At 45.4% G+C, this 7,808-nt stretch overlaps 1 pseudogene; it reads right to left on the bottom strand.

The window, feature by feature from the left end:
* Positions 1-3,003: 3,003 nt before the first annotated feature.
* LOC149356751 (uncharacterized) lies at positions 3,004-7,460 on the bottom strand (annotated as a pseudogene).
* Between the last annotated feature and the right edge of the window lie 348 nt (positions 7,461-7,808).

Raw genomic sequence — 7,808 nt, 5'->3', positions numbered from 1 at the left:
AGGGGGGACATTTCCAAGGAAGGACAAGGCAGGGGGGGGGGGGAAATGGTTCGAGTTCAGAGAAAGCCGAAAGGTGGGGGAAGAGGGGGTAACAGGAATGTCATGGTTTCCGAGAACTGATAGTAGGGGTTTAGGAGAAAAAAAAAAGTGAACAAACGGAGAGGCTGAGAAGGCCGGAAATGTGGTGGAAGATATGACGTGGGAAGGATGCAAAGAGCGATAGTATACTCAGAAGTACTTGTATTTGGGCGTGTTGGTTCATAACTTTTCAGGAGGACACAGGGGCGCAACAAAAGACACGGACATAGAAGCATACAGGGACAAGGGATTCTAGGTTTTTTTTGCGCAAAAGACACGACACAAAAGAAACGAGGTAGACAGGACACGCGCTTGTCCTGTCTACCTCGTTTCTTTTGTGTCGTGTCTTTTGCGCAAAAAAACCCAGAATGCTTAGGCACCAACTAGCCTGCAAAAACATATTCGCAGGGACAAGGGCTTCTCCCTGTCTACCTCCACGCCCGCGCCCCCCATCGCGCCCCTGTGTCCTCCTGAAAAGATAATATACTTATGCGAGGTTCTAGGAAATGGTCTGGCCACGTGCAAGACATTTGTTAATTTAAAATGATGCTAACCCTGAAATGTACATGAGAGATTCCAGGTTTCCTCTGGACATGTTAATCCCTGTTGCTTGCAGTGTTTTAAATTTGTGGATTAGGAATGCTTCTCTGTATTTTCTGTCCCTAGTCGATTTGAAGCCTGACTGAAGAATGAACAATTTGAGTTCGTCGAATTTGTGATGGCGTTGATTAAAATGGGTCGACACTGCCTTCTGTTCATTCCGTGTTGTGTCAGCCCGGTGCTCGTTTAATCTGGCACTCATTGTTTGCCCGATTTCTCCGATATATTGTTTCTGGCAGAAGGAGCACTGGAGCATGTAGATAATATTGGACGATGTGCAGTCAAAACTGGTCTTTATATCGAAACTAAAATCGCTTGCCGTACTTTTAACCGTAGTGTCCCTTTGTAAATGTTTGCATGTCTTGCATCTAGGTCGAGAGCATGAAGTTACTGTCGGTGGTGGTTTCTTACCGAGCCTAGCATGCACCAGGATGTCCTTCAGGTTTGTGTTGCGTCTGTATGTTACCCTTGGTGCGCCGGGAAATATTTTCTTGAGACGGTCGTTACCAGTTAAAATGGGGTGGTATTTCCGCAGGATATTGTTTATGTTTGGAAGCGCGTTTGAGTATTTCGTTATAAGTGCAGGAGGTCGTTGACTGTTAGCTTTTGTTCGTTTTTTAAGAACTACATCTCGTTTCAAAGTGGTTGCTCGTTGGAACGCATTATTAAGGGTTGTCTGTGAATGATTTCTGGTGATTAGTGTGTTTTTTAGCGAGTGGAGGTGTTTCAGGTAGACAACTTCAGTAAACGCTCGACGGATGCCTGTCGAGCCTTAGAAACTAGGGTTGGTAAAGAACAAGGTATAGAGAAGTGGGCAATTGTCAATTTCTGTTTACCGTAGAGAAAAAAATATTCGTTGTACATGCGGTGGCACCTTGCAACCAGTTCCGGTCAACCTAGACAGAATTTTTACAAGGTTCACGAAAAATGCAGTATAGATGCGTATCATTCACGAGGCGGACTCAGACTAAACACTGTACGAAGAAAGGTTGGGGGGGGGGGGGAGGGGGGCGGTGTGCAGAAATGTTGCCAAAAAAGGGGGTCGTCTACAAAGGGACAGTTCTGTAGGCACCAAAGGCGTCCCCCTCCCTTCTCCCGTTTGGACCCTTAACTGGGTGCTCTTATTTATATTAGACGTATACGTGTTTCTTCTTGCTTCCAGTTTACATCATTAGGTTGCTTATTGCCTATAGAATTTTCCGCGCGTGCTGAAATGCATATCTTACTCGCCTTGAGTTCATTTGCTCCGATTTGGGTTGGATCAAAGATGGAAAAATCGCGCGTGCGTGTGCGTGAGCGCGTGTGTGCGCGAGGAACAGCTGTTATTTTTAAACCGTCTGTTGTCAGGCAACTATAATATTCTTGTGATCATTTTCCGAGAATTTTTTCCCCCGTGGTATTTTATTCGACCCTGAAACGCGATGTCAAGAGTGGCACGCTATGTAAGAACGTTGGCAGCTGCTCCCCTGTCTTGCTTCAGCTTCCCGTGATAGTGCACTCGCTAAAAGCAAAGTGCATTCCTCGGTAGTTTTCGAACCAATATACTGGGTGGACTACTGTTCAATATTTTAATGTAATCACGGTGTATTGTCGTATTTATTGCACAGGGAACATGCAAGAAACGTGTCTACTTTCGTGTTGAGCCCGCCCTTTAGTTTCATGGGTTGGTAGCAAATCATTTTGAAATGGGGCAGTTGTCATGCATGCACACATTCGCAGCAAAATAATTGGCTTCAGATTTTTATTCCATACAAAACCGTTCATTGCTGGTGAAGCAATTTTTTTTGTAAAAGCTAAATGATTGGACGCATCGACCAGATCGCATTCTGTCGGACCTGGAGTGCGCCAGTTTTTCAAGGATGGTTTGGTTTGGGTTATTGGGGTTTAAAGTCCCGAAGCAACTCAGGCTATAAGGGACGCCGTAGTGAAGGGCTCCGGAAATTTCGACCACCTGGGGATCTTTAACGTGCACTGACATCGCACAGTACACGGGCCTCTAGAATTTCGCCTTTATCGAAATTCAGCCGCCGCGGCCAAGATCGAACCCGTGTCTTTCGGGTCAGCAGCCGAGCGCCTTAACCACTGAGCCACCGCGGCGGGGAGTTTTTCAACGAATTTATTAAGTAAAAAGAAGGCGAAAGCAATACAGGTACAGTTTTTACTGGTCGAACCAGTTAGTTTACTGTATAGACGGCATTGTCTTGGCTTCAGCTGTCGAGGGCATGCAATTTCATAGCGGTGGTTATTCGGCTCCCCCTGGTAATTAATGAATAGACTAATCGATGTCACACAGGGCAGGGCATGTCAAGAGGCAAGGCAGTCATTCTAGCTGCTGGGCTGACTACTGGCTACCACAGGCAGTGCTTTCTGGTTTGCTTTTTCCGTGATCTCAACAGCAATCCTGTTCCAGTCTGGGCGGCGAATTTCTATGGAGCCAGCAACGCGCGAGTCTACAATTTCTGGAAGAATGCAGTCTCTATAAAAACGTACCTGGAATGGCTTCATTTTCGTCGCCCACAAATTGTCATCTCGGCGTACCTCTCGCACGTGTATTCCCTTCGTTGTATACACTACGAAGTCACAGATATTCCTTCTAGCGACATGAAGCTGGCCCTGCACTTGGTAAGAATATCTGTGCGATCGTCTAAGCACTGGATCACCTTCTTTTTGCTTTTTCTTTGAGAACTTTCGCGATGCTTCCAGGTGCTCATCTTCCTTTGCAGTTAACGGGCATTGCACCTCTAGAATGCGGTCCTCGCCACCTATCCCGTCAGGTTACGCTGCCAAGAATCCATGCGCAAGGTCAACAAAGAGCCCACATGGTTGAACAACTCTGTTCATATATGCTCCATATAGTTGGAGTGCAAAGCTCTCGTGCTGCTTCCCGTGCTCCGTGGCAGAATTTGTGAAGCTCTTTGGACGGAGGGCCTTGATCAGTGCGTAACAGGATGTGCAGTCCTTTCTTACGCAGACAGCGTGGAAATTTGAAGCAGTGAGGCGGACCCTCCTTTGCTCGAACCAATTTGAATTGTCTGCCTGTCCCCGTGTCTGTGCCTCAATCTCATCGCATCGTTCCTTAATCAATTTGGAGCTCTTTCAGCCGCCTTTCTGCTTTCTCAGCTACCTCTTCAGGTGGCATGTCTGGCTTCATGCAATTGGACCCATAGTGAGGTGATGAGGTGCTAGCGGCACGGATCTGCTGTTCATGCTGGCTCTCAGTACGCCGTCTTTTCCGATGCAATCGCCGCTCTTTTGCAGCAATTCTCTTGTTGGCATACTTCATGTAGACAGCACCGGGGCTCTGCCAAATCGTTGCTTTGCTGGTTTGTGCGTGCCACTGAGGTCCTAGCTAGAGGCTTAGCGCAGCAGCTTCGGAGCGATGCTCATAAGAACCCTTCTGGCGCCTGTTGATCTGCTTGCCGCCACAAAGCTTTGGAACAAAAGAGATGAGGGCTTCAGCAAGGTTGCTTGTGTCGTCATTGATGTGACGGTCAGCTTTTTCCGCAGTACTGTTGGCTGCAGTCATTATCTTTGTTTTCAGGATAGTAGGGAGCGTCCCGAATAAGTCTTAACCTTTGGTGCGGTGACAGAAGTAACTTTTACAGCCACCATGACACCCAAAACACATGTTATGGGCCGTTTCTCAGGTCAGTGGCCAAATCCCGAACAAGCTGTCTTTCATCAGCAGGATCCTCTCGCAACATTTCAGCATAGTGACTGACAGCCTTGCGCGCACAGTTCTTTAAGCGCTTTATTCTCGGGCCCGATACCATGGGCCGGCCACCTTTGCTTTCCTACGCAATGGCATAGAGGCGGGAAGTGTAGCAATTGACAACGTGGTTAGCACACTGATGCTTTCGGACGGAACGATTGTAGCCAACCTTTGACTGAATCTGGTAGCATACAGACGAGTCTCCATCTCCTATAAAGGTGCGGTATTGAGCATCGTACATCTCCATGCTTCGCTGGACTCCCTGAAAAAGGACGTCTGCCTTTATGGCTCCTGAGCTATGATCCCAGTTTTTGTAGCAAGTGTGCTTCTTTGCTTCAACGTTTTTCCTGGCACAGAACTCACAAGTGCTGCACAGCTTGTTCCTCACACCCAAGTAGAGGAGTTTTTTTGTGCGCTTACCTATGATGAAGGCCGCGCCAGAATTGGCAGAATGTCTGTGGCCATGTCTCCTGTGGGACCAGCCACCAGCAACTACCATCGTTATCGTTGAGGTGCAGTCATCCTCGCGGAAATCCCCAGCTGCTTCTGCTAGTCTTCTTGCCTCCTTGCGAGATTAAATCATTTGCCCCAGGAGCACAGCTTTCCATTGCTGAAAGAGAATCGAACATACGTTGAAGCATGCTGTTCACAGCAGGTTGAAAGTTAATTCCCCTGTTTTGGTATTCCTGTTTTGCCTTTTTTGTTATTATTGAATTTTGCGTAGCACATGGGAAGGTTCACACCCAACTAGAAATCTAGACAACACTGCATATCCTCCGAATTTCAGCTTTTCCCTCTGGTATGCACGATGCACTATAAATAAATGTGACACCTTTATGCCGCATGGAAGATCGAATGATTTGCTAGGAATGACATGTCAAACCATGGCATAATAATAACTGGTTTTACGAACTTCTCTTTTCCCTATTTCATGACAACACACCCTAGTTGCACACATAATAAGCGACGACGAATATAAAGAGAAGAGGAACTTTTGAAGGCTTGAAAAAATATTGCTTTCATAATTTATAACTCGAAATGACTGCGCCAAAAAGAAATCGAAAACGCACGTAAAGGACACGTGTCGACACGTGAAGGACACGTGCTAACAAGAGAAAACGTGTAAGATGAATGCAGATATTGTGGCAACTAACAATGTCTTCTACATTTTTTATGTATGGGGATAAAAATTGAAATTATGGATGTAAGAACGGTCCAGCTGATTCTTTGTGCTGGCACCTTTTGAGTGGATTCACGCATTGGAAGAAAGGAAAAGGCTCAATTATCTGTGTGGTGGTAATTTTTCTTTGTTGTTTATGTTTACCGGTGCTTCAAGTTGATAAAACTTATGAGTGCTGAGGTTTTCGCAAGTTTACCGCATATTGTGGATTGGCTGTCTATCCTAATTCAGCCTAAATAAATTTAATGTGAATCATCAGTACCTGAAACATTTATAGTGCTAAACTAGGCAGAAACCACAAAAGACAGGACAAAGAGAGCAACAGCTGCACACAATGGGATATTCCGCACTACAGATGCAAAGTCGCATGGAAACAAAACTTTTCAATATGCCAGTGCTCATACCTTTCCTAGTGCCCCCTTTCGAGGCAGGAACATTCCGTTGCCCATGAAAGGGATCTCCATGGCTGCCATTGCCTCCTCGAGATGCGAATGGCCAGACCCGATGCTTGTGAATGCCCACACATTAGCATCATTTATGCCAAGAGCTGCCTTCTCTGTGAGAGGCGTTGGCTCTGCAACAGGGTCGGTAGACTCTTCTGAGTTCATGGCTACTATTGCGCTGGAATTTGCACTGTGATTACAGGCCGATCTTTTTTTCCTCTTTATACTCAAAGCGCCCTCCATTAGGACGAGGACCGCGGTATTCGCCGAGCTCTTGTACAGCATTTATGAAGTGGTCTACAGACACAGCTCTTCTTCCACATATGCCTGCATCCTGCGCTGTCGGGGAGCTGCAGTCCCTCTCTGGCAGTGGCTTCTGAATTCCTAGGCCGTCCCAGTAGTCAGTCAGTGTGACTTCGCAGCTATTAGCACATGGCGCAGATTGTGGTGATGTGCATTGTGTTCTGCTTGGTGCAGGGCTGCTGTTCGTCGGTAGAGCTGCATATTTTCTGTAAAGCACAATGTGAGAAGTGAAACAAAGACGATAATAAAATGTTGCAAGGCGAAACAAGGATGCCAAATAATTTTGGCCAGCATCAAATTTAGGTAAACCTCGTTTGTATTGGGTTGACAAGGGCTGACTGCGCTAGTAAGCACTGCACTTCCTCAATACGACGCCAGAAACAAAGGGACCTGTAGGAAAAGAAAATAGATGGTTATGTTATAGGAACTGTTTGTTTGTTTGTTGCGTTTTATGGCACATAGGCAACTGAGGCCATCATGCGCCAAGCTCGGGGTATGAGGGAATTGTCCTGTGCAGAATTTTATAGGAATATTAAAATAATCGCCGGTGTTGAGAGCCTATAACATTGGTATGTGTTATCTAGTGACGACAGATGAAAAAAAAATTGTAAATGGCTAATGATAAAAGCTTTAAGAAGGTCAGGTAGGCTCCGCGGCCATCCTGGGCTGGGCAAGGACGTTGAGCCTTCCAACCAACCAGATAAAAACCTCAGTCCCTTTATCAGGAATGAGAAGGTGGCTGAAGTGCATCTTAAAGTGAGGCAGTGGATAAAAATTTAGAGATTGTTGAGCAGACCTGCTTCTCTTAAAAAAACAAACACGCAAGCTGTGTTAACAATTGCATCTTCTGCCAGCAATAACATCGGGTGGATAGGAAAGTAGTAATTATAAAACTGTGTAAAATACTTTTTCCTTAGTTTTTCTACTTTTGTACATGACAGTAAAATGTGATTTACTGTTGATTCCTCTCCGCACTTCTCACAAAGAGGTTTTGCTTGTTTTGTCAATAGAAAGTTATGAGTAAGATGTGTATGTCCTATACACAGCCGGCAGAGAATTACTTCTTTAAAACGTTCCTGGTGTGTGCAAGACTTCCATTCAACTAAAACTAGCTTTATCAAATGTAGTTTGTTATTTACTTCATTGTTCCAAGTTAACTGCCATTGTTTCCTTAATTTACGGTGTATTAAGTGCATGCAATCATTAAAGGGTATGTTTACTTTGTTTATTTGCTTGCAACGGGCTTTAGCAGCACATAAGTCTGCTCTCTAATTGCCTTGAATTCCAATATGGCTTGGTACCCAGCAGAGTTTTATGTTTTGTCCTTGAGCTATGGATGTTGTTATGTCGTGTATGAGGTCACCAAGTAGTGGACTGATTGCATTTCTTGAGTGGAGGGCTCTAAGTACACTTAGTGAGTCTGTGTATATAATACTGTTTGCGAGGTTCTCATTTACTATTTTTTTATGGATAGAGAGGGCGTGACATTCGG

This window comes from Amblyomma mixtum, chromosome 3 (assembly GCF_055824585.1).
Source record: "Amblyomma mixtum isolate Tamu chromosome 3, ASM5582458v1, whole genome shotgun sequence".
NCBI lineage: Eukaryota > Metazoa > Arthropoda > Arachnida > Ixodida > Ixodidae > Amblyomma > Amblyomma mixtum.
This window is presented reverse-complemented; position numbering and strand designations above follow the sequence as displayed.